This window comes from Phocoena sinus, chromosome 3, assembly GCF_008692025.1.
Source record: "Phocoena sinus isolate mPhoSin1 chromosome 3, mPhoSin1.pri, whole genome shotgun sequence".
Classification (NCBI taxonomy): domain Eukaryota; kingdom Metazoa; phylum Chordata; class Mammalia; order Artiodactyla; family Phocoenidae; genus Phocoena; species Phocoena sinus.
In genome coordinates, this window is record NC_045765.1 from 126772715 (window position 1) to 126800630 (window position 27916).

The window sequence follows — 27916 nt, forward strand, 5'->3', positions numbered from 1 at the left end:
TAGGATCTTCACATTTGGTATCTAAGTCTTATATTTCTTTCCAAGGAATGAAATGCTCCAGAATAAGAGATCTGGAACAAATTACATACAAATAAAACATAAAGTAAGTGTCATCCAAAAAGATGAAAAGCAAACAAATAAAACTTTTTTGTTTTTAACTTTTAGGTGTTTGCCTTTAAATATTTTTAAAATTGAAAGCAATTATCTGCCATCAGTAATCATAACAATAGATAAAATTCAGTTAATGTTCACCTTAGGTGAAATGCCATCCTGAGTGCTTCAAATGCACCATCTCTAAGAGTCTGCATAATACTCTTCTTGAGGAAATTGAAAATCAGTGAATGTCAGCGGCTTACTGAAGGTTACACACTGGGCAAATGGCAGAGACGAGACCCAAACCCAGGCAGTCCGATACCTGAGGCGGGGTTCTTAGTCACAGTGCTCCACAGTCACTATAGCCATCTTTATTTTTCCAGTCATAAACACTGCTTAAATTTCTATGAATAGTAACTTGAATTTTTTTTCCCCTTCTCTGGACTGTAAATTTGTGTAATTTGATTTCTACGGACCTTTGCACTGAAGACAATATCTGAAGTGGATTTATTTTTCAAAGTTATGATGTTAAGTGACTCTCCTGTCATCTAAAAATTCCTCCCAAGAAACCAAACCCTCCCTCCTAGTCTGTTATTTGACTAAAATTCATATAGCCAGCTCTATTAGTTTCCTAGGGCTGCCATAACAAAGTATCATAAAATGGATAGCATAAAACAACAGAAATGTATTGTCTCACATTTCTGTGAGACAGAAGTCTGAATTCAAGGGGTCAGCAGGGCCATGTTCCCTCTGAAGGTATTAGGGAAGGATCTGTTCCAGGCCCCTCTCCTTGGTTGTAGGTGGCTGTCTTTTCCCTGTGTCTTAATCTCTTCTTATAGGGACACCAATCGTATTGGACTAGGACCCACCCTAATGACTTTATTTTAACTTGATTACCTCTAAAGACCCTTTTTCTAAAGACAGTCACGTTCTGAGGCTCTGGGGGTTAGGGTTTCAGCATATCTTTTTTGGAGGATACACTCCAAGCTGTGACACCAGCTTCTGAATCGGAATAGTGTGTGGAGTAGAGGCCTTGTACTGACAGGGTCCTTATCCTGTGGTGTGGCCTGAGGCAAGTTTCCCTTCTGTGGAATAGGAGATTGGATTGTCTGACCTCTATTCTAGTTTTTTTTTTTTTTTTTTTTTTTTTTGCGGTATGTGGGCCTCTCACTGTTGTGGCCTCTCCTGTTGCGGAGCACAGGCTCTGGACACGCAGGCTCAGCGGCCATGGCTCACGGGCCCAGCCGCTGTGCGGCATGTGGGATCTTCCCGGACCGGGGCACGAACCCATGTCCCCTGCATCAGCAGGCGGACTCCCAACCACTGCGCCACCAGGGGAGCCCTAATTTTTTTTTTAATTGAAGTATAGTTGATTAACAAAGTAATTCAGTTTTATATACATATATATATATATATATATATATATATATATATATATATATATATGTTCTTTTTCATGTACTTTTCCATTACGGTTTATTATAAGATATTGAACATAGTTCCCTGTGCTATACAGTAGGACCTTGCTGTTTATCCATTCTATATACAGTAGTTTGTATCTGCTAATCCCAAACTCCCAATCCATCCCTCTCCCACCCCACCTCCCCTTGGCAACAAGTCTGTTCTCTATGTCTGTGAGTCTGTTTCTGTTTTGTAGATAGGTTCATTTGTATCATATTTTAGATTGCATATATAAGTGGTATTTATCTTTCTCTGTCTGACTTACTTCACTTAGTATGATAATCTCTAGGTCCATCTATGTTGCTGCAAATGACATTATTTCATTCTGTTTTATGGCTGTCTACTCCAATATTTTATGTCACAGTTGAGTTCTATTTTAACAGAACAGATGCAAATATTAAACCTATATTTAATAGATTTTCTCGCTGCAGTAATTTCATAAAAGTTTTTGGTAAGGGGGCTTCATCTTTCCTCTTCTACCCTTTAGCCACAGAGATAAGTGCCTACCCTCACCCACCGAGGTCTTCTCTCAGTAGGACCAGCTTGGGGCCTACAGAGGAGAGGATGTACCCAGCATCTTGCCACTTTTCCCTCTCAGACCTTCTTATTTTCCCCGTTCCTCTTCTCTCATAGAGACAAACCAACAGCCTCTTATTATCTTCACATATGGAGGCTCTTCTATGACAGATTTCCAGAGAAACCAAAAACTCTGTTAGATTTTGAAGGAGCTCCCTGTTGAACTGTGAGTGCCTCATCAATATTTATTGAGAAAGAAGGTTGACCTTTGACTTTAGCCTCTGTGACATCACCAGATAATTCCAATAGCAAACATTCTTGGAGAACTACCGGTAGCAGAGGCTTCCGTTGTTCTCACCTAATCTTCCCAACCTGCCCTAGGACGTGAGACCTAGTGCTGCAGAAGAGGAAACTGAGTCTCAAAGATATACAAGAGCGCCTCTCAGTGGACACGTTGGGTGTTAGGAGACGGGCCAGGTCAGCTCCGGTAGCCTCTCTCCAGAAAACCTCAGTCGCTCAGGGATTCTGCTCCAGGCTGGTGAAGGGCCAGGCTGCCCGCTGGACCAGCCTCTGTCTGACCTTTCGCCTCTACCCACCCAGTACTTTAATTCATTCTTGGATTTTTTTTTTGCACAATAAATTAGTAATTCAGTAATTTTTAAGATGTTATTACTAAGAGTTGTTTTAAATGCCTTAATTATGTTTTGTTGGTTTTACTATGTACCTTACCAGAGGCTTTTGCTGTAAAGCATGGTGTTTGAAGACAAAATTTTTAAAAAATAGAGACAGGCAAGAAGACTGGTGAGCCATGTTTGAGGGGAAAATTGGTATAATTACAGTGAACATTTATGGGTCAGTGGAACATAAGCCCCGAGGGAAAGACTCTGAAAATGGGGCTCCGTGAACCAGGAGGGCAGGGGAAGCCCCGGGGGACTAGGTTTTGCTGTGCCAGCAGCACAGATGGCAGCTTGGTAAATGGTTGTTCTTTTGTCCCTTCTATACAAACATCTTGAAGAGGCACATATATGCCCCTTTTCTGCTGAAGAATTTTTCTCTCAGTGTGACTCATTCCACTTTGTCGCCAGATATGATTATTCTTCAAGCATTCTGAAAAGGAAGATGAGGCCAGCTGCAGGGCTTGCTGAATTAGCCCAGAGATGGCTAGTGGGGTGTGTGTGTGTGTGTGTGTGTGTGTGTGTGTTTGTGCAAGCACACAGGCAAAGTCCCACATTGGATACTACATGGAAACCTCCTGCACAGCACTGGAGCTATTTACATTCCTATATTTTCACGAGGGTCCCCTGGAATAGAGATTAAATCAGATTTCACTGTGTATACCTAAGTAGTAACATTTTAAAGATGTATTTGCTATCATGGCATGAATAAACCACTAAGGGAGAAAATCATACCGAAAAAGCCCCTTTGTTCATACTTCATGGCTGAACAGGCAGATGTTCTTCAGAAGGCATGGGTCCTCATTCCTCATGTACTGAACAGGTCAAGTGGTTAATCATTTGACTAGAACTTTCCTTTGCCATTAAAGGTACTTAGACTACATTTCAAATCCCATTCCTTCCTTTTAGGTAATGAGCCATTAGGAATGAACCTTCATTCCTTAAAAGGCTAGATGCTCAGGCTCAACTGTGCTGGCAGCTGACCTAAAACAATATGATTATGAACATATTTGGGTTCTTGTTTTTTGGACACGTGTCACTGCCAGTGAAGTTCGAGATGGTAAGAGTTAGCTACTTCCTTATCATTTCCTTAGTTGGTTAGAAGGAAAGCAAACCTCAGATGAAATTCTGATTTATGTGAGGATATTTATTAACTAAACACTTATAATCAAGCAAGAATGAAATAAACATGTCAGAAGACCGATTCTGTCTGTCCCTCTAGGTGCTTGCCCACCATTTTCAAGCTTCACTGAAGGCAAAAAACCAAAATTCCAGTCAATCTTTTGTCATTATTGTAGAAAAAAATTTTTAGTATTCACAGCTGGACACTGGGCATTTCCCAAGGGGTGGTTCTCCCTCATTCTGTCTCTGAGTTTCTCTCTTCCATGGAAATCCTGCACACCCACAGCATGAACTGGGACTCCTACAGAGACTGTCTGTAATCAGACCCCTTGTCCTACTACAACTGCCTTTTGGACATTGCATCTGACTGTCTCGTCACTTGAACTCTGTGTTGGTCAGCAGGCTTCTCTTTCCTGCAAAGTCAGCACCCTTCTGATGTCTCCATTCCCGCTAATGCAGCCATCACCGCTTCTGGGGCACCTGAGCTTGAAGCCTACATTCGTTTGAACACCTCCTTCAACTCCCAGTTCCAACCATGCACTGAGCTGTCCCAGCTCTTCCTTCCTATCTGCTCCTTTCCTTCGATCTCTACCCTCAGCCAGAGACACATTACCAGAGGTCAATAGCTTTTCTTTTCTCCATGTCTTCCCCATTAGGTTATTTTATGCCAAACCAGCCTTCCCAAAACCATCTCAAATTAGATCATGCTTCTGTTGAAAGACTTTCCATGCGTCTTTATTTCATAGTGGAAAATGTTCGAACTGCTTGACATCATACCCAGGTCCCAGTAGACCTTTACTGCTTTGTTTCTTCCTCCTTCACTAAGTAAACCTCTATCCAGCTGGACTTTTGAGTCACAGCCCCTCAAATATGTCACAAGCAGTGGGCATTTCTTGTTAGGTTTTTTTTTCATGGTGATCTTGCTTTCCTCATTTAATTCATGCCCATTCTCTGAAAACACACACACACACACACACACACAGAACCTCTTCTAGCTTCAAAGCTTTTTGCTAAGTATTTCAAGTGCCTGGACCTTGTAACTAAAAAATAAATGAGTAAACTGGTTTTAAAGGTAGATGTTGCCACTTACTGGTTCTAGTGTGGCCTTGGGCATGTTATATAACATTTCTGAGCCTTGGTTTCCACATCAGTTGCAATGGGACTAAGGCCTACCTGCACATTGCTTGTCCTTAATTCATTTTAGTTCCCTTTCTCTACCACATTTTCTTCCCAGGAAACCACTTATGACCTCACTAGTCACAGATTTCTCTCTCCTCTGAGCCCCTAGCACACCCCTTTGGAAAATCACCATTTGCCTCTTTGAGGAACCCCTTGATTCTTCTTCAGTGTCTCCTGGGACCACACATTGTGTCCTACGCTAGGGTGTGTGAATTCCTTGACTACAGTGCTCTGGTTTTGTGTGGTCATAGCACCCAGGGCACTTTGTCTCACATTCTCTCATTTGTTCTCACAACATCTTAGGAGGAGGATGTAATCACTGTTTGGTAGAAGGGAAAGTGAGAGTTTAGAAGGCTGAAGTAAGTTGCCCAAGGTCACTCCGAGAGCAAGTGGCAGAAGTACTTGAATTCTGAGCCCGGAGCTATCTCCTCCCTCCCAAAGCTGTAGCCTTGGGGCAGGAACTTATTTTTTATTTCTTGTATTTCAGTATTTAATTTTGTAACCATTATAGGTCCCAGTCCTGACTAGAATTGAAATGGAATTCTATGAATATTTTTGAAGGAATAAGTAAATGAATACTACAGACCTTATTCATAATTCAAGATAATCCCAGGAGTCTGAGGGCCAATTCTCTGTGTATAGGGTGGTGGGTGCCTTGTGCTTGGTCTCCCCATCATTTACCCTGTTTCTCTGAGGGTTAACAGCACAATGTTTCCATTCTAAAACATAAAATCATGAGGTGAAAGGAAGCATTCAATGCCATCAGCTGAGAAGACCCAGAATTCACATGCAGGTTCTCTGAAGTGGCTTTGTGTAGCTCAGAGCACTGTGAACTCCACCATTGTGTTCACAGTTTTTAATCCTTTGGCTAAGATCAAGTAGAGTGTTTGTTCCTGAGGCTTTTAACAGCTGACTTCTCTATCCAAGGATAACATTTTTAGACTGTATGTGCATTACAAAATATTAAGGTCCTTGAGACAGCAAAATTTTAAACAAGAGATTTATTTGAATCCTCTTGGATGACATTCTTCTATCGACATTGCTCCTATAAAATGCCATAAGAGATCAGTCTGTGATGCTGGTTGTACTCTGAGCCTGCATACCAGCAAGTACTCCTAAGACAGGGAGAGATAAGGAGCGTTTTCTTTCTCACAGAGTATTGACATTGCACTTTTGCCTCCCTGTCAGCAACACACACACACACACACACACACACACACACACACACACACACACACACACATTCCAGGATAGGTGGAAGGTGGCGCCAAAGAACCAATGTAGCATACAAAGTAAAACTACCACCAAAGAAACAGAGTGCACCTGCCTGGGCGGAACATGAAGAACAGAAGTAGACAGACTTTTTCATGATACATAACAAATTTTCAATTACTTGAGTTTCATATTAATGTCAATTAAAGAAAAGATAAAGGAGACAGATAAGAGGACAGAGAGTATGGAAGGGGAGGAAACAGAACTGAGGCAGAGGGTGGAATGAAAAACGAGGACAAAGAAAGGAAGAGGAAAGAGAAGGAAAACGAAACATCACGTCAGCAACTCCTGGGTTCGGAGGTGAGCTCGCAGGTCTAGTTCAGCAGCTTTAGTCACACATCCTGTTATTCACTTCGGGCATCAGGGTACATTTTCACTACCCTTTGAAATTTCCATACTCTCTACAATGATCTTGTAGCAATCTTTCTTTACTGGGAAACTGCTTATCTGCTCTTATTTTCAATCTCTGACTTTTTTTTTTTTTTTAAGGTTTTATTTCTGCACAAAGCCCAGACTGTTTTGAAATGGGTAAAATGATGCCTTTGGTCTTGACTCTTTCCCTTTTAATCTCAATTTTGGGCCACTAGAACAATTCCCAAATATAGTGGAATGGCTTTTTGATACAAGAATTGAAATACAACATTTAAAAATATTATCACTATTATTGTTTTGTTGTGTTTAGTCATTTGAAAGAGGACAAATTTTGATTCAGCAGAGCTGTGCTTTAATCTGGGCTGTTCATTTGACTAAACTATGGTCACCTGTAAACCCCAGCTTTCTTGTCTACAGAATAGAGAGACCTTGTGCCTCTCCAGTTGGCATGAGGATGCCATGAGGCCCGGAGTGCCCCATCACAGATCTGGCATAAAGGAGACAGAAATGAGTCAGTTCCTCCCTCCTAACACCCCCTCCAATGGCACTCCCACCGACTGAAAAAAAAAGTACATAAAGAATTCTTCCTGCCTTTTAATTTCCACTGATCACACTGAATGGAATAATTACGTTAGCTCATAAAGCACAAAGTCATTTTCAGGGCTGCAGCTCTGTATACTCTAAGCTCAGAGCAATAGAACTTTGGTTATCCATGAAATTTTACCTGGATCTGATTCTGCTCCTAGAAGGATACTGACCACAAACTCCTGCTTTGTAGAATCCTGTATGAACAGGTAAGGATACAGCCACTGGCTATAAAGTCCACCAGGAATCCAGAACACTTATGGAACTAAATCAACGATTTCACCTTTAGCTTTGATTAAAATATCACTTCTGGGGCTTTCCTGGTGGCACAGTGGTTGAGAGTCCGCCTGCCGTTGCAGGGAACACGGGTTCGTGACCCGGTCTGGGAAGATCCCACATGCCGCTGAGCGGCTGGGCTGGTGAGCCATGGCCACTGAGCCTGCGCGTCCGGAGCCTGTGCTCCACAACTGCAGAGGCCACAACAGTGAGAAGCCCACGTACCGCAAAAAAAAAAAATTAAAATAAATAAATAAATAAAATATCACTTCTACCCACTCAGGGCATATTTTTCACCCCCATCAGGAATAGATTTTATAGCTGTATAAAGCTTAAAATACAGTGACTAATTAAATACACTGTGTGACTTCAGGGAAGCCGAGAAAATTACAGTAATTCCAAGTAATACGGTTTTGAGCAGACAAAGCCCAGAGAATCTTGAATCTTGGCACTGGAAGGAACATAGATGTTTCTTTTTAGCCTAATCACTTACCCAGGACAGAGACTGCCTTGATCACAGATCTGATAGCTCTTCCTGGGAACGTAGAATGGCCTAACATGTATTGCCTTTCAAGGCAGCCTGATGTGTCATGAGATGGCTCTGGTCATTTAGAAACCCATCTTTATAAGGAGCTGTTTGTCTGCCTCTCTGCACTGCCCACCTCTTGCTCTTAATTCTGAGTAAGAGATTTCTGCTAATTTTTCTTCCTTCAAATGGCCTTCATTATTTGGAACAACTGGCATGTCCTCTCCAAGCGTCTTCTTTAGGTTCGACTTTCTGGTTTTGGAACGCTTCTCTCATGAAATATTTCAAGACTCATTGACACCCCCATTCCTACTAAAAATGTGGTTATCTACTTCAGGCAAACCCTGACCAAGCTGGGAGAACAGTGAAGTGATTGTCTCCTGTGAGAGTATTTTAACTGTGGAGGTCAAAGTTTATTTTGGATTTTTTTGGTTACTTTTTTTATTTCACTTTTTTTTCTTTTTATAAAACCCACACCACTACTTATAATAAGCTCATGACAAGAGAACCTTCTAAATCTTTTTCTCCTGTACCTATATAATACATTCTTTAAAAAAGAATCTTCATTCTAAATGTTGCCAGACCTTACCAGCCTATGGCAACGAATGAGGTTATGTTAGCTTTAAATTTTTTAATTTCATTAGCTTTCCCCACGTTTGCTGAAGTAGCTCTCTATGCAACACATCTAATTATTTCAGGGAGTCCCCAAGGGTGTCTCAAAAGAACAAAGTCCCCATTTGTTGGAATTACCTCTCGTCCACCAGGCCGAGCAGCTCTCTGCATCCCCAAGGCTCAGGGGGTCCTGCTGCTACCCAGCAAATCAGATGGACACCGCAAGGCCATGCCTCTACTTTACAGCTGCTCCACTGACATTAAACCTTCTCCCTTTGTTCCTGATGTTGCACAGAATTACATGCAACGTCTCTTGACTTCCAGCTCTCTGCTCTCCCCAAGGTCCAAAGATTTGTCCCTGGGAATGCATTCAAGTAGCAGGCGCCATGTTCCTCTCCAAATGGCTCTCCCATCTGAGAGCTAAGGCTTGTTATTGGGCTAAGCTCCCGGTGCCCAACACCTCCCATTGTACAAGGAGCTCTCACCAAAGAAACCACTAACCCCCCTGTAAACAGTCTTTGATTAGATCTTTCAAACCATGTCCTTTATTCCTCTTGAAAGGAGTATTGTACCATGAACAGTTTTACTGGACCATTAAACATTCTTCAAAGTCATCATTTTTTTTCCTTTTTCTTTTTTTTTTTTTTTTTTTTGCTGTACGCGGGCCTCTCCCGTTGCGGAGCACAGGCTCTGGACGCGCAGGCTCCGGACGCGCAGGCTCAGCGGCCGTGGCTCACGGGCCCAGCCGGGGGCACGAACCCGCGTCCCCTGCATCGGCAGGCGGACTCTCAACCACTGCGCCACCAGGGAAGCCCTAAAGTCATCATTTTTAATCCCTCCATAATCTCCATCTAATGGACATACCATGCTAGAATATATTTACCCATTTTTCTATTGCTTAGGATATGGGGTCTTATACATGCATAGCTTATTATTTTAAGCAAATATTGTGCTTTACTTTATTCTTATTATACTCTTAATTCAGCTTATTGTTTAGCACTTTGTAGATAATTTCATACCTTAATTATGTCATATTAGCATCATTTCTAGCTTTTGGCTTTAGATATGCATTTTTAAGATGAGTCTCTAACTTTTCTACCATCACACCAAATTTTAGTTGCTTATAGATCCAGATTTTATGTGTCAGCCTACGGAGCTTCCATAGCTTTTGAAGTGAGATCTCTGTATAAAAGACATGAATATGCCTTTTGAGTAAATCAAAATCTCACTTGTAATTTCAAATGTCACTGAATATTAATGTCAGCTGCTAACTGTTATATCTCCTAGTAATCACTTCAAGCCCTTCTCATTAAAAATACATCATATAAAATGAATAATAAAATTAAAAGAACCTGCAGATATGGTCTAGTTCAAGGACCTAACTTCAACAAGTCATTTATCACCCTCCTTTTATATCCTAGGGACAATACAAGTATTTGGGATAAAATAGTAAACCCCAAACCCTATCTTTGTGATATGGGTGATTGATAGAGGAGTGAATAGAAGTGATAAAGGTGTGATTCTACTCTTTGGTAGGAGAAGGATGGATTCCCAAAGCAAGTAACACTTAAGCCACACCTTTAAAAAGAACAAAGATTTCAGCAAGTGATTATGTGGGTTGGGTAACAGACGTGAAAGGACATGGCATATTGGGTACTGAATTTCTGTAGCTACAGCAATGGAGTACACAATACCCTCCCTGGTACCCTGAAATGAAGTTGCAAAGGTGTGAGTCCGGTAGTAAGAGCCTTGGTATAAGGAACATAAGAAATGTATATATTATCTACCATAAAGCAGGAAAAAATATCAAGGTTATTCAAGTAGGGGAATGACATGTTTTAGAAAGACATTTTTGATAAAATTATAGAGGATGGATTATAGGCTGGGGGCAAGAGATAAGGCTTTTCTTTGTCAGTATGACAGACTATTTTATTAGTAAAGCACATAACTTATGATAGATCTGTGTGACAGGAAACAGGTTCATCTCGACTTGTCCAAGGTTTTTGGGAAAATGGAAAGCTTTTTGATATTGCTTTGTTCATTTATATGTGAGCTGTATTAGACTGGCCCTCTGTGTCTCTTGATGAAATCTTTAAATGGATAGAAAATAGAAAAAGGTGAAAAAGGGTATTGGAACCTCTGTTACCTGAGTTTTGGAAGATAACTGATCCAAAGCTATGAAACTCGACATCTCACCAATCCTGTGTTTCATTTGGTTGAACAATGTGTCAAGAGAATGCCTCAGGCTTCCTTTGTCCATTAACAGGCCAGTTGTGAGTCACAGTCTAAACATGAGGTCATGTTCGTTCACTTTTTCATAGTCATGGCAATGAGACTTCTTTATGCCCAGAGTACCATCCTGGCCTAAAGTCTCTATGGAGAAGGTGATTTTCTGCCACAGGCAGAGAGCAGAATGTCAAAATACAATCTGAGAGCTCCATCATCATTCTGCTAGCCGGAGGAAGCTGAGGTTTTACAGCTGCCTGGAACCTACATGCTTCATGTGATGTGAATAAGCACTGTTAATTAGCTGCTTTAGGATTCACAATGCCCTGTGGCTTTAGAAACACTTGTTAACCCACAGCGGGAGGAGAAGAGCTGGAAGCAACTGGACTACGGCCTGAATTTATTATAATTCAATTCAATAACCACCTTATCTTTATGAATCCCAGTTCAGGATCTGTTGAAAATTATGGTTGATTTCAAACATTCTCAGTGATGCATCCTGAGAGAAGAGGGAGATTGCAGTTCAGGGTTTCTTGAAGCTACAGAAATGTGGAGAGCTGCAGAACTGATTTATGGTGCTCTCTGGACCCACGCAGGCACTTTTCCGTAGGGTAGAAAAGGGATGCCAGGGTGGGGAAGAGGGAATCCAGTTGACGTGGAAAGGCTCATGGAGAGCACCCAGGAGTCTGCATTTCTGATCTCCTGCCAAAAGAAACACTGCCAATGCCCACCCCTACCGCCTGCCATTCTCACTGCACAGAGCTGGCACTCAACAAACCCGTAATTCTTCTCCTTAATACAATTCCCCTGACATAACCTGACTAACTACTTGAAACCTAATCAAGAAAACAACTGTTGTCATTGGCAACAAATGCAGGAGTTGCATCACAAGTAAACCACATGCTTTACTCCACAGAGCAGAACGTTAGAGTAGAAACTGCAAAAACATGTTGCTACCTTTTGTCAAGTACATGATATCATCTAATTAAAAAGAGCCTCAGGGCTTCCCTGGTGGCGCAGTGGTTGAGAGTCCGCCTGCCGATGCAGGGGACACGAGTTCGAGTTCGTGCCCTGGTCCAGGAAGATCCCGCATGCCGCGGAGCGGCTGGGCCCGTGAGCCATGGCCGCTGAGCCTGCGCGTCTGGAGCCTGTGCTCCGCAACGGGAGAGGCCACAACAGAGACAGGCCCGCATACCGCAGAAAAAAAAAAAAAAAAGAGCCTCATAGGAAAGTCCGTATCATATTTTTAAAAAGAAAACACATGCAAAGGTGAGCTGTGTTGACATCTTGACTATAAACTATTTCGTCTAAAGATGGCTCTTGAAACAGCCACTTGTCTGTCTACTGAACTTGAATAACAGCATCCCTTGCCCATCCTCATCCTCTTAAATAACACCAAGAAACACTTCAGTAGCTCACCATCCTTGGCTGAAGCTTAAGGAGTCAGGTTCCCTTCTGGGTATCAGGAGAAGTCAGTGATCCAGTACTAATTATCTTTGCACCATTTTATATAGTATAAGCCTGGAAAATAGTAGGTGCTCAATAAATGTCTGCTGAATGAATGAATGGGTGAATCAATGAATGAAGGGCCAATTTTTAGGAATAATCTTCTGGTGAGCATTTTACTGGGAGAAATCTGCTTGTAGTCACAAATAAAAACAAAATATACTCAAATTGGGAGATTATAAGCAGTTTTTCCATTCCCTGAACTACAGGCACTCTTTTTTTTTTTTTTTTTTGCGGTACGCGGGCCTCCCACCGCTGTGGCCCCTCCCACTGAGGAGCACAGGCTCCGGACGCCCAGGCTCAGCGACCATGGCTCACGGGCCCAGCCGCCCCGCGGCATGCAGGATCTTCCCGGACCAGGGCACGAACCCGTGTCCCCTGCATCGGCAGGCCGATTCTTAACCACTGCGCCACCAGGGAAGCCCTAAAGGCACTGTTATATGCTTCCCATTGAGCTTTTGAAATGAGAGATTAAGAATTAAGTTGGAAACTAATATGCTAGTACATGATATTGCAAACTGTAAATATCATACTAGTGTTTGAGACCAGAATGTCTTTGTAGTTCATAAAATTTTCCAAAATGTTGTGTCCATTTTAAAGTGGGCTAAGTTTAAGACATTAATTTGGTACTAGAAAAATAATGTTTTTAAACATTGAGATTAATTAGCGTAACAAACAAGAAAGGTGATCCCCGGTTTACTACTATACAGATTTTTTAAGTGTATGTTTCAACCTGTTCCATGCTATGCCCTTCATTAGAGCTCTCTGTTGGGGCCTGAAAAATTTTACTCTTTACTGTTTACTCTTTTCTTTCAGTCAAAAAGAACTGAGAGGATCTTGAGTCTCCTTTTGCACATTTAGAATATCGTCTGGCTCTGACTTTGATCTTTGGTTCTTAATCCAAGAATACCTGAGGACTTTGATTTACAACTATAAATGTTAAAAAGAACAATCCTGGGCTTCCCTGGTGGCACAGTGGTTGAGAGTCCGCCTGCCGATGCAGGGGACACGGGTTCGTGCCCCGGTCCGGGAAGATCCCACATGCCGCGGAGCGGCTGGGCCCATGAGCCATGGCCGCTGAGCCTGTGCGTCCGGAGCCTGTGCTCCGCAATGGGAGAGGCCACAACAGTGAGAGGCCCGCGTAACGCTAAAAAAAAAAAAAAAAAAAAAGAACAATCCTTTTTTTTTTTGGAAGTTGCTTCTCGGATTCACAGAAATATACTTCCTTATTCTCCTGGAGAGTTGTGGGTTGAGGGAGGGAAATCCTATTCCCTTCCCCGATTTGCTATCACTTATCTCTCTTGTAGAAAAGTCCTGTTTAAATCCTGGGTTAGCTCTTTGTGAGCTCAGGCAAGTTGTCTGGCACTTCTTGACTTATAGAATGTCACTTTTAAAATGGTTCTAGGGTCAATTAAATGCAACCACCTATCAAATTATGATTTGTAAGTAAATATATATGAATTGCATCCTGCTCCAAGGTAGTCAGAAACAGATATCTTCCGTTTCATAAAAAATGAATCTTTAGATCACAAATGAAGATTGGCATAGGATCCTGACTAAAGAAGACTTAAGAGAGGGAAGACATGGGAGGAAAGCTAAGATTATATAGCTAGGGAAGACAAGGCTGTCCTAACATATCTCTGGTTAATAGACCTCTTTGGTTAATAGGACCTCTTCACAGCGGTAGAAAGCAGATGTTTTAACTCAGGACGGAGTAGAATAAATGCCCTTAATTTATAGACGCAGGTGCTGTTTTGTACCAATATTTCTCAACCTGGGGTTACTCTCAAACTTGGCTGCATGTTGGAACTTTAACAAATTGTAACAAATTGCTGATGCTTGGTCCAACCCCCAGAGATACTTACTTATTTGGTTCGGGGCCTGGCCTAGACATTGAAATTAATAAAACTCTCTAGGTGATCCTCATATGCAACTAAGGCTGAGAACCACCATTCTATAGACTGAGAGATAGTAAAATTAGGCCTCCTGGTGCCTGAGATTCTCCTTATTATAGTTTCTTCAATAGGTTTGGACATTGTTTCCAAAAGCTCCTGGCTAACGTGAATTATATTGCTTTGGGTGGCATAATGCATTAACACATTTGTACTATCAATAGGTGTTACATAGTTTGGAAGGGGCCATGAATCAAAGGAAAGTTGGTGGAAGGAAGAAAAAAAGGAATAGGGAAAGCCCCAAAGTATTAGAAGCCTTGCAGGAGGTGAAGGGGACAAATATAAACCCACGGAACAAAAAGGAGATGTTGGGTCATCACATTCTGTTACACAAATTGAATTTAAAGTTCACTGTCTTTTATCCCTGGTTTTAATCACCACATGTCTCTAAATACATTTTCACAAAATTCTCAAGGATCATTAGAATAAAATAGCTTATAATTCGCTATTTCTTGAGTGAATGCATAAGTTGTAGCCCTTGAGTGGAGAGGGTGCTGCAGATGTCTGAAATGTCAGTGAGCATATTTGGTCCATGCTAAATGGTTTTGGACAGGACCAAATATCAAGGACCTTTTGGCATGGACCAAATGTCTTAAGGACATTTGACACAGGACAAAATGTTTCTGCAAGTATCAAGCCCCTCTTGGTGTGGACCAAAGGTCTTATGGACCAGATGTCTTATGGACCAAATACCATATGAACGTTCTGGACAGAACCAAATATCCAAGACCTTTTGGTGTGGAACAAATGTCTTGTGAATGTTTTGAACAGGACTGAATGTCCTGCAAGGACATACTCAAAACTCATCGTTTTCAAGTTATTTTACTACATGTTGTTATTATCTATGCTCTTGAGGCTACTTGTCTATTGTATCTGTATGGTGGGAACACTGCAGAGTCAGGGGCTACTGATGGAAAGCTTCTCTTCCCAACTCCATGTTCAGTGATGACATGTTGGTAGCTTGAAATTTGCTGTGGTGGGGGTATTTATGTCATAGAAATAAGTAAATGCTGCAAGTTCGGGATTGTTTGTTTGTTCTGTTGCTTGTCTAGACTTAAGAGTAATGGAAAAAATGTTAACAATACAGGTTAAAGTTGTGCGTCTGTAGACATTACATTGTAAAGAGCACAAAAAAATTAAGGAACATTCTTCTAGAATTTTATAAATGTTATCTGATGCAGCAAAGGAATGGCCCAAGTCATTGACAAATGAGTGGAATTCCAACATACATCTTTGTTGCTTCACTTTTGTCTTGTTAATATAAACCAAAATATCGACCAACAGTCATATAGGAACTACACTCTTTTTTCAACTGCAACCTTAGTTTGGCTACATATACAAGAGTTCAGCAAAAATCAATGAATGCATTCTGTGAGAGTCAACTGGCTTTATGGAATTTACAATTAAAGACTATTACGCACTTTTTATTATTTGTAAATTATGTACTTTATAAAGTTTACAATAATGTTATATGTATAATTTTCCCCAGAAAGCTGGTTGTTAAACATTTACAACACCACTGCCAAAACTCCCATGAAAAATAGTTGTCACCACTACTCACTTACAAAATGTAATTAAAGTCACAATACAATACTACGACACCTTTACCAGAATGCCTAAAATTGAAATGACTGAAAATATCAAGTGTGGACAAGAATATAGAGTATTTACGCTTGCACAGTGCTGGTAGGAGTTTAAGTTGGAAGGATCACTTTGGAGAACTGTTTGGCAGGATCTACCAAAGGTAAACCTACACGTACCTATGATACATCCATCCACTCCTGGGCACCTATCCAACAAAATGAGTGCCAATGTCTGATAAAATAGAAGGATGTTTATACCAGCTTTATTTATACTAGCCCAAACTGGATACAGTCTAAATGTCCATCAGTGGTAAAATGGATAGATAAAATGCAGTATATTCAAACAGTGGAATACTTCAGAACAATGACAAAGAAAAAAATACTGTTATACACAATAGCAAGAATAATCTCACACTCATTATGTTGAATGAAAGAATGCAGACGCAAAATGGTACATACTGTCAGTTTCTGGTTATATGAAGTTCAAGAATAGGCAAAACAAATTCACGGTGTGAGAGGTCAAAGTAGTGGTTACCTCTGGGGGGAGTTTTGACTGAGAACAGCATTTTCTATAATTTGATCTGGGTATTGGTGACATATGTAAGTACACATTAAAAAAATCAAACTAGACACTTTGATTTTGTACTTTATGTAAATTTAGGATATATGTCATTTAAAAAGTCAACATTTGCTTAAAAATGGCCCCCAAGACTGACAGCAATTTCTCAGTGTAGTCACAGCATAGTGGGTTTTTACCACTTAGACATGAACTCATGACTGTCCCCTTCTGGGGCTGTGCAAGGCACAACTTGCAAACACACGTGCTGCAGCCCTGACCACGGTAGTCGCCATAATCTTCTGCAAATGCAGCTTTTGTAACATTAGTGATTTCTCTTGATTCTGTGAGGTGTTTGCAGTCAACTAATAGCCATAAATCTGAATTGCTGCTGGTAATTTTACTGGAGCTACAGGGTTTTACATTTATCCAAACCGATTTTCGTGTTGTTGAAGTTTGATCTGCTCATCCACCCTGTGAAGGTTTTCTTTTCCTTTTCTTTTTAAAAAAAAAACTATTTATTTGAAAATATTTATTCTTGGGGTTTGATTGTATCATCTAGGAAGGTGGTTTTCAAACTTGACTGATCGTCAGAATTACTAGAGAAAGTTTCCTGGACCTCAGCTCTCTTGGTTCTGACTCAGTAGTTGTGGGTTTGAGTTCTGACTTCTGTTTTAACATCTCCCTTAGAAAATTGTGATGATCAATCTGGTTTGGGAAACTACTAACCTACCACTTCAGCCATCCTTCCAGCTTTGTGTAAGAGTCATATCTGATAAACATAAAGTAGAGTTTGTATCTTAACATACTTATAACTCTGAATATGATGGCAGTGACTGCTCTGCAGGACTCTATTAGTCCACACCTTTTGGGAACAGTTGTCCAACTCTTATGAATCCACCTACCCATCCATGTAGCCCACTTTGCTCCATTGTACCTACAAGTATATTCTGAAAGACCCTGTCAAACGTCTTCATGAAAAGCAGATGCAACATGCGACAGATATTCATTCTGTAACCTTTAGCACAGTCACCTTCTCTGGAAGGGAAATGATATGAATTGTAAATAATAATTTGACTCCTGTATGCTACCTGCGTCACAGAAGGTTCACGACTAATTGCTTAAATAATTTATTCAAGAGTTTGCCAGAGATTAGCATGAAAGTTACCAGTCTCTAATTTTTGGAGACCCTTGTCTGTTCCACCTTTTAACTGTAAGGCTCTAAAACACTTCTGCAAGTTTCCAATACCTCTGCCTCTCTCTGCAATTCCTAAATCCTCCCCAAGCAGGTGACCCTTACCATTGAAGAATGCTTAGAATGGCATCGGGTCGAACAGTACAGCAGGTAGAAATGCATAAACAGTATGTGCTTTTGCAGAACATACGTAGTTGACTTCACATATTAACGAGTGTTAACTGATTTTACATAAAACCATTCCTGATGACTTCTTTCTCTTAGTTCAATATTACCCAATCTTTACAAACTAACATTTACAGTATTGGGTGATCTATTCTAAGGAATAATGAATTTTACCAGTGAAAGGGACCTCTGTGGTCATCTGTTCCATCGCCATCATTTTCAGATAAGAGCACTGAGACCTAGAGAGTGGAGAATTTGCCTCAGGCCCCAGGACCAGTAGTTGAAGAGTCAGGATTAGACTCCTGGTCACGTGCTCTTTCAATCACACAAAACTATTTATCTAAGAATGCTGCAGCAACACTACTGCCAGACTAGGATCCAGGGAGTTTACAGAGTCAGTCCTTATCTGGACCATTAATTTTGTTCAAGGAAACAGTTCCACAAAATAGTAATAAAGTCCCGGCCAGGCACTGAAAAATTCTACACTGATGTATGAAAGAAGGACTAGGCAAGAAGGATAAATGCTCAGCACAATCTATCTTTATTATAGGAAAAGCAATTTAAAACTATTTTACTGAGTAGTGCTAGAACATTACTGAAAAAGAAAGTTAATTCCTCTTCCTTTGAAAAAGCCTTCTATAATGTGTAGATATTGTCATATTAGAGACACTCCTGGGAAATGCTTGGTCAACTAAAATTGTTAAAATGCTCAGATTGAACATTGACTTAGAAGCAAAATGAAATATATTTTCCCACTTCTGTGCATTTTAATGGTAGCCATGGATGCCCTTCTTAATTGCGTCCACAATAAAAAATAGAAGATATTATTGAGTGGGAAAAAAAAGTCTTTGCCAGCTAGTGTAGGGAAATTGATGGCAACATCAGGCTGTTTGAAGAAAAAATGTTGGGAGCTCAAACCCTGCTGGTGGGAGTGTGAATTGAATCAGCCACTTTGAAGGACAATTTGGCAGTTCCTATTAAAATGAAGAATGCTTTCTCTTGTCATTTAACAATCCTACTTCCAAGTATCCGTTATTCTTAAAAAGTGTCTTGGAATACGTGCCCAATGAGGAAGTTTGCAAGGCTGTTCATTATGTGTCACAGCGAGCAACTGGACACCTGAATGTCCAGCAGTAGGGAAATGGCTATTTGAACTGAGAAAATAGCCATACTATGGAATACTGTGCATTAGCTAAAAGTCACGAGGGAGATCTTTGTTGAATGAAAAAAGCAAGTTGCTGAATAATCAGAACGGTTATTAGTATGATTATGCTTTTAAAAAGCCTCAGAAAACAGTAATATATGTTTCTATAAGCACATAATTATTCACGAAATCACATGGAGGTCTAGAATTTTGCTGCCCAGTATAGCAGCCACTAGCCACAGAAAGCTATTGAAATTTAAATTAACACATATAAGTAAAAATAAAAATTCAGTTCCTCAGTTGCATTAGCAAGAATTGAATAGCCACATTTGGCTAGTGGCTACTATAATGAGGAGTAGAGGTCTAGAAAGATAAACACAACTGATAATAGGGCCACCTGTGAGGGCCCTGAGTTTGGAGATGGTGGTCTATAGGTACTTTTGATTTCTGGGTGACTTTAAAAAATTTTACACATAGATTATATATGATCTGGATAATTTAAAAGTAATACGTTTGCAAAATTGAAAGTATGCCTAGCAATAGGATTTCTAAAACATTTCAGACTTTTACTGTGTAGATCAGTGCAAATTCATTAGGGCACACTGTCCTTTCAGCCAGTTAACTGTCTAAAAGCACACAAAAAATACTCAAACTACACGCACCATTTTTCCTTCCTTTAACAAGTGTCTGCTGAGTACTTCCTATATTCTAGGCATTTAAAGTATGTAGATGAAGAGTATTGCCTGCCACATCAGTAAACAAAGGATGTTGCAGCCATCAAGTCATCAGCCACTGCAGCCATCCCATGGTGCACCCTGAGGGGATTCAGGATGGAGAAAATAGGATACTGGCCCTAGATAGTTAAGGTGTATATCAAAGGAATGGCTTGAATGAGCCCAGACTCGTGCATCTTCCCATACTCAGAAAATTGCTAAATTCATTAACTCAAGATGTCTGGTTTTTCTTTAATTAACAATAATCTTTTTTTTTTTTTTTGCGGTACGTGGGCCTCTCACTGTTGTGGCCTCTCCCGTTGCGGAGCACAGGCTCCGGACGTGCAGGCTCAGCGGCCATGGCTCACGGGCGCAGCTGCTCCGCGGCATGTGGGATCTTCCCGGACCGGGGCACGGACCTGCGTCGCCTCCATCGGCAGGCGAACTCGCAACCACTGCGCCACCAGGGAAGCCCAACAATAATCTTTTGATGTTCCAACTACCTGGTTTTGTTGTTGTTGTTTGCAAAAACCCTTATATATCCTGGCTCCTCCCTCACCTCTTTGGAAGAGTAGCTCAGAGCCATCTGAGAGGCTGCCTCCCAGGCTTAAGTCCTCACTATGTCTGCCAAAGAAAACAATTCTCAATTTTTAGGTTGTGCTTTTTTTTTTTTTTTCAGTCAACAAGTACAAGGATCTCGAGGCAAATGCTTCTTTAAAAAAGTGTATTCACCATGCGTTCAACAAGAGGATTTCTTTGTCATTCATTATTTTTCCTTTGTAACTGATTAAATAATTACTGGTTGGCTTTATGCAATGTTTATATAATTACAGAACATAAATGGTGGTTATTAGATTAGCTACAATGTAGGCTTTTATACTAGTGTAATACTTATTTTATTAGGGCTGAAAAGTAATTATTCTGGAAAAAAATCAGATTTGGTGGACATAATTTAGCAATCATTTGAGCACTTCAAGGTCAGGATAACTTCACTGAAAGCACCAGAAAGAACGCATTTACCTGCTTACAGTTATTATATGTAGATATACTATGGGACTAGGTGTATTGAATTGACGGAAGCACAATCACTTTTTCGATTAATTTTTTAGATAATAGGTCAATAGCATGGCAGTGAATCTTGATGAAGAGTGTTCTTGACAATGCTTCATATATAGTAAACAACACTGAAAGTCCCAGCTAACTCTGAACACAGCGAAGAATGAATCTTGTGTCCCCAGATATACAAAGATCAGCATCCTCATTATATTCATAGAACCTAGTCATAGTATTTGTCCAATGAAATGCTTTCAGATTAATTAAATTATATCCTGGATAGAGTCTATTAGTCTTAAATAAGGTTTTCCTTTTAATTTTAATGAATAATGTAGAAACAGGCAAGGAATTCCACCACACTTGCAAAAGAATCTGTTTTTCAACTTCTGTCAAGTCTTTTTTCCTTCATCTTAAAATGTGGATCTAGGGCTTCCCTGGTGGCGCAGTGGTTGAGAGTCCACTTGCCGATGCAGGGGACACAGGTTCGTGCCCCGGTCCGGGAAGATCCCACATGCCGCGGAGCGGCTGGGCCCGTGAGCCATGGCCGCTGAGCCTGCGCGTCCGGAGCCTGTGCTCCGCAACGGGAGAGGCCACAACAGTGAGAGGCCTGCGTACCGCAAAAAAAAAAAACCCCAAAACAAACAAACAAACAAAAAACAAACGTAGATCTAATATAGCAAAATTTGCTTTTAGAATTGAATCCTTTTGAATGTATGTGCTCAGTTGAAAAAAATGGTTTATAAAAGTTATTTTTTAAAATTCATTATTAATATATCAACAACAAATTTAAGCACTACACGAATGGCTGAATATAAATCTAAAATACCACCACCTGTGGTAAGTATTTGCTAGGAATCTCTACTTATTCTAGTAGCTGGATACTTATGGAGGGATCCATGAACCAGCATTTATATCACCTGGGAGCTTTGGAAATCCAAAATCTCAAGCCCCACACCCCAGACCTACTGAATCAGAATCTGTGTTTGGCATGGTCTCCAGGTGATTCTTAGGTACACTAAAGCTTGAAAAGTAATCATGTAGCCTTCAGTTGCCTTTGTGCATCTTCTCACCAACAGTGCCATCTAGACCAGCCCTTCTCTGGCCCCTGAGCCTGTTCACAGCTTTTCAACTAGCATGCTCTCTATAGGGTTGTTATTTAGACTCAACCCCAGCTATGTCATAGCCTCTATCTCATAAAGATATCTCATAGCCTCTGCTAAAGTGATGCCTTTTACAAGGGGAGATAGATATGCAAATTCAAGAGGAGGGCAGAATTAGCCTCAGAGCAGGAACATAACAATTACCTTGAGTCTAATAGAAGATGGTACCAGGGCAGCACCTCGAATACTCATAGTTCTGTTGAAAGCATTCTGTTTGACTGCAGTTCAGTGGAAAACAAAAAGCAGCATAACAGAAGCCAGGGAAGGTTCATATTATCCCTCAGCTATGTTCAGGAAGATGTTTGTAGTAAGTCCAGGTAAGCATTCCTGGGAATACCCATCTCTGGACATGTTGGAAGATGCAGTGGATTCAGAGCCAAGGAAGTGTGCTTTCATAAATCATATTAGCATATTAAAAGACTTAGAGATCTTATTGCAAGGAAATGGGAAACCTATTTAATTATATTCAACTCAGCCCCATATATATATATATATATATTTTTTTTTTTTTTAAATCACAAAATGCTTTTTTTCCCCCATGCAACACATTAAAATTGGCCCAAACTAGTCTTTGTGAAATATGAGTGCACAAGTTTCTCTTATTGCCTAAAATGTGAGTTAAGCCCTGAAGTTTTGGAAAATCTAACATTATGTAACAGTGAATATACCTATTTTTGTAGTTTCACTATTTTAGAAGTAAAACAATGCTTTGATTCCAAATATTAAATTAACTTGGGCATTGCTCTCCCACTCTGTCTCCCAAGCTGTGACTCAGATGTCAGAACAAATTTTTTTTACCTACTTAGGGAAGGAATTTTCTCAAGTTTCAGGGCCATAAAAGCATTAGTAAGGCACCTGGTTAGTGCAACACACTCTTATTTTCCCTCTTCAGTTTCGTAAATATTAAATTTATCTTCTCCATTTCTCCTTTAAAAGCACCATCTGTGGCACATACCATCACTACATGCAAATGGAAGAGGACATAGTGCCTCAGGATACACTTGATAACAGTTTTTCTTCAACAGCAACTGAAACTTGCCACCGCAGACAGCATCTAATTTTCTTTTTGTGCATTATAAAACCCTATTCAAGTTATAGGACTCTTAAATAGACAACTAAGTTCCGGTGAAAGTGAATGAACTTGTTCAGGGTGACTTAGCTAGTTAATTACAGAACTGGGACCAAAACTGTGGTTTCTGTGATGCCTTTTGTACAGCATCCCAATGAATGACTAGGTCTCAGAAGGTTCCTTACAGTTAGACACGAAAAGTGTCATCTCTAAAAACACGATTTGTGGGCTTCCCTGGTGGCGCAGTGGTGAGAGTCCGCCTGCCGATGCAGCGGACACGGGTTCGTGCCCCGGTCCGGGAAGATCCCACATGCTGCGGAGCGGCTGGGCCCGTGAGCCATGCCGCTGAGCCTGCGCATCCGGAGCCTGTGCTCCGCAACGGGAGAGGCCGCAACTGGTGAGAGGCCTGCGTACCGCAAAAAAACAAAAACAAACAAACAAACAAAAAAACGAAACACAATTTGCTTATGAAGGATCATTGTCTAAGTAAGTTAAACTTTAAAAAACAAATTGCTAGCTACAATTATAAACCTCTGAACTATGGACTTTCAGTGAAATACACTACTTTGTCTCCTAAACACCATCTAAAAAACAGAAGGACTGAAACAGATGTTATGTGTCAGGGTCAGAGGGAGGCTTTCTAGTTATATTATGCTAACTAGAGAAAGACTTTAAAAACTCCTTTCTGGGGCCACTGGGGATGGGTACTGAGACTGAAAAACAGAGATGAGGAAATGTGTTCCTAGGTGTCGAGCTTTGAATAGATCACCGTTGTGTTATATTCCTCTGAGCTTAGGATACATGTTGGATTTTTTTCACTAACATGTCTATTATGTGCACAAAAACAACAAAAGACTCTGAAAGTCTACCCAAGTTCTTTTGTCCATTCAATGTCCATTGTTCGCAATACAATTTTGGGGAGTTTGGAGATCTTTTGGTTATGAAGAAATATCTGTCAGAGCCTCAAAATACCATTACTAATGGGCATTGATTGGGGTTTGGAAATGTTTTTACTTCAAAAACTGTTGTGACGGATATTTTGTAGGGATTAGGTTTGCACATATCAACTTACTTGAATTCATTTTGCTAAGAGCTTCTTTATTAATTTGCTTGACTTTTTTTTTTTTTTTTTTTTTTGCGGTACGCGGGCCTCTCACCGTTGCGGCCTCTCCCGTTGTGGAGCACAGGCCCTGGACGCGCAGGCTCAGCGGCCATGGCTCACGGGCGCAGCCGCTCCATGGCATGCGGGATCTTCCTGGACCGGGGCACGAACCAGTGTCCCCTGAATCGGCAGGCGGACTCTCAACCACTACGCCACCAGGGAAGCCCCTGCTTGACTTTTCTTTTTTAAAAACACAAAGGCAGTCTAGTGCAGTGGTTACACGCATGGGCTCTGGACTTGGACTATTTGCTTTAAAATCCCAACTCTGTTACTGGGTGTGTATGACCTTAAGGAAGTTGTTTAATTTTGGCGCCTCAGTTTTCTCAACTTTAAAATGAAGGTAGTAGTACCTGCCTCATTAGAATGATTATGATGACCAAATTAAGTAACGATGCAGAGTGCTTGTGCTTAGGGTAGTTGGCTTTGCACTTAAATCTAGAGAATTGCTGTCATTCAATATGCTAGGGAATAATCCACTATAGATATAGTGGAATAGGGGATTCTTCTGTCTGCAAGTTGAAGGCAAAATGCCTGGCTATTCTTCTCATTGAAAGAAGACCCAGAAATATCACATATTTTGTTAAAATTTTAGTGGCCATCAAAACCTATTGTCTTTATTGAAGTTTGACTTATACTTAGAGAGAGCATTCTAGTGTTTCATTTTAGCAGAGTAATCAAGAGGAATTCTGTTCTAGTATTGGAAGCTTTTTTAAGTGACCATATCAGCAGAAACGGAGTCTTGAGTTTTGTGTTGCAGTTTTTTTTCTCAGAAATAAAACAAACATGCTATGTTTATGTTGCTGGTATAAATTGTGCCCTATAAAATGGTAACTTTTCTTTCGAATTAAATGTTAGCTTACTATTTCAATAGATAGATCCCTAACATTTAGCTTTAATCTAGGGGGAGAAAAAGCCCACTTAACTAAATTTAATCTAGTAACAAAACCCATTTAATCTTTTTATTAAAATGAATTGAGCTTGGAAGAAGACATTGTCTGCTCAAAATATAGCTCTAATATAAATCAAGCAGTTATATTTCTTTTGTTCAACAAACCCCAGGTCCTTTCTTTTACCTTAACAGCCTTTTGATGATTAATTAGGTGAACCACACTTAATTAGATGGAATGTATAATTGATTAAGTTAAGAAAAATCTAATCTATTTTTGACTTCCTTATTGACCTGAATGCTCATGTATAGCCAAGGAACAAATCCTTCTAATTCTTATGTGATTAGCTCCTGTCTTTCCATTTCTACACAAATTTATATTGAAACAGAACTGTGACAATAAACAGTCTTCAGAATCATCCGTCTCCAAATTATAATATACATTGCCACCAATTTAATCTTATTTGAATTTCTCTGTATATTATTTAGCTATATCCAAAATACATAAATTTTACTGTTTTTCCATAGAAGTCTACAAATCCAACACCTCTCACCTCCGCTAGACTATTTACGCCCCCCCAAAACATCTTATTATTTTTCTTCCACATGTACTTTCTTTTAAGGCCTAATTTAAGTCCTGCTTCTTCTTTGAGTTATTTTCCACTGGTCTAGATATATATAGATTGCTCATTTAAATCTCTGAGGCACTGATTGTTTCTATTATTAGCTTCATATTTATCATTTATTTTCTCTGTTGGAGGGGTTGTATATATCTTTTATTTTCAAATAGATACTTTACTGTTTTTAATCTCTGCCAACCAGCCCAGTACCTAATAGATGTTCAATGATAATGATGATTTGAAAGCCCTACTCTACAATGTTCAGATGTGCTTTTAGATATGGGGATAATATAATTTTTTTTTTTTTTTTTTTTTTGCGGTACACGGGCCTCTCACTGCTGTGGCCTCTCCCGTTGAGGAGCACAGGCTCCGGACGCGCAGGCTCAGCAGCCATGGCTCACGGGCCCAGCCGCTCCGCGGCATGTGTGATCTTCCCGGACCGGGGCACGAACCCGTGTCCCCCTGCATCGGCAGGTGGACTCTTAACCACTGCGCCACCAAGGAAGTCCCGGGATAATATAATTTTATCATCAGAATTTATAAGGATATAAATTCAAAATAAACACATTGAAAATATAAAATAAAATAATTTTCAAATATATTAGTTTGTAAAGTGGAAAACTACCATGGAGTTTAATGAAAACGCGTCCATAGCAAAGAAATACAGGCATGTAGATGAAAAAACACTCAGGAATTCCACCTCAAGCTGCCCTCACTTGAATACCATGTCTTTGTAAGAATTTCATGACTTGGCAGGCTTCACAGGCTGTCACCATATATGTCCCAAGTGAAGCCAAGGACAGAATTTAGTGTTAACTAAACCAAGAGCTCAGGACACTCAGATTTCTACTATTTTCCATAGAAATATTCATCATTGATTTTAAATATTAAATCAGCTTTCCTTTCGGGGTGGTTTGATATACAGTTGAAATAAGAGGCCCTGGGACTTCATAGACAAACCTCTCTTGTGCATTGTTGAACTAATGGCTTTGGGTAAGTTATTTAACCTTCTTATGACCTCTTCAGTAAAACAGTGTTAATGAAATAACACGCTAAGAGTTATTGCAAGAATTAAATGAAAGAAAATGCAAAATACCTGGTATATAGTTGGTATCTACTACGTGTAAATAAATTTCTGTAATTTCCTTGTATCAGTTAGTGGCAGGTTTCATTTACTGGGTGTTTATCCTGTACCAGGCACTCTTCATATACTTTGTATCATGGGTATTAACACACTCAATCTTTGCAGCATTCTTATGCAATAGCTATTATTCTCATTCTGTTTCACGCATGAGGAACTGAGCCATAGACAAAGTACACAGCTAGTAAGTATCATAGCTGGGGTTCCAAACATGCTTTTGGGTTCCATACATACCCTCTTAACTGCTAGACAACATAATCTCTCCCACTGTCGGGTCATTTCCCTGGACCACATCCTGTGGACAATTTAAAAAGCAGTCTCATTTTAACGCACTATTTACCTAACTAAAACATGGTTGGGAGAAACCTACAATGCATTCCATAGTCAAGTATAACTCATTTTAATTTATCCATTCTTTTGAACTAACTGTACCATTGCTCCCTTTCAGTTGTGAGAAATCCAGCCTTGCTTGATCTTACCTGGGCAAAGGCATACTTTGTAGTTGTTGTCCCAGAACTTGTGCAAATCTTATTTCTTATTTGTTTTGCTGCTTATGAATAATTAATTAAATAAATGCTTTCAAGGATTCCAAAGAAGCTAAAAAAACAGATTTTGAAAATCCACAAAAAGGTATCTAGGAAAACTTTTGTTAAGTTAAGAGATGTTATCTGTTGTTCTAGGCGTGGGTGCTTTTATCAAAACATTTCTCCTACTTTCAATTTTCCACTCGTTAATAAAATCTAAGGCCTTATTTGGCTGTCACTTACGGTACTGTGTTTTTTGGAAAAGTTTCTGGCAGCTAGTTTTTAAAAGATTTTGTTAAAAAAAAAAAAAGAAAGAAAGAAAAAGCAAGCTGTGTAGTCCTCCTGTTGGAAGAATTCCTCTGACCTTCTGCATTATTATAAAGAGAATTGCCAATTTATCCAGGCCTCCCCCACCTGGTTATCTTCAGAACTTTACAATGTGTTCTTTTCCTAAGGCAGTTATTTTCAAGCATGATTTTGTAACACTGCAGGGTTTTTCAAGCTATTTCAAGGAGGTGGCAAAGAATTCTCAAAACCAAATTAATTTTATTTTCAAAAAGGAGCATGCATGCC

At 40.1% G+C, this 27916-nt stretch overlaps 1 protein-coding gene across 1 annotated transcript in view; it reads left to right on the forward strand.

The window, feature by feature from the left end:
* The window catches only part of PDE4D (phosphodiesterase 4D), a 1151628-nt gene that overhangs the window by 380771 nt on the left and 742941 nt on the right, over window positions 1-27916 (forward strand). The gene's annotated exons all lie outside the window — the stretch shown is intronic.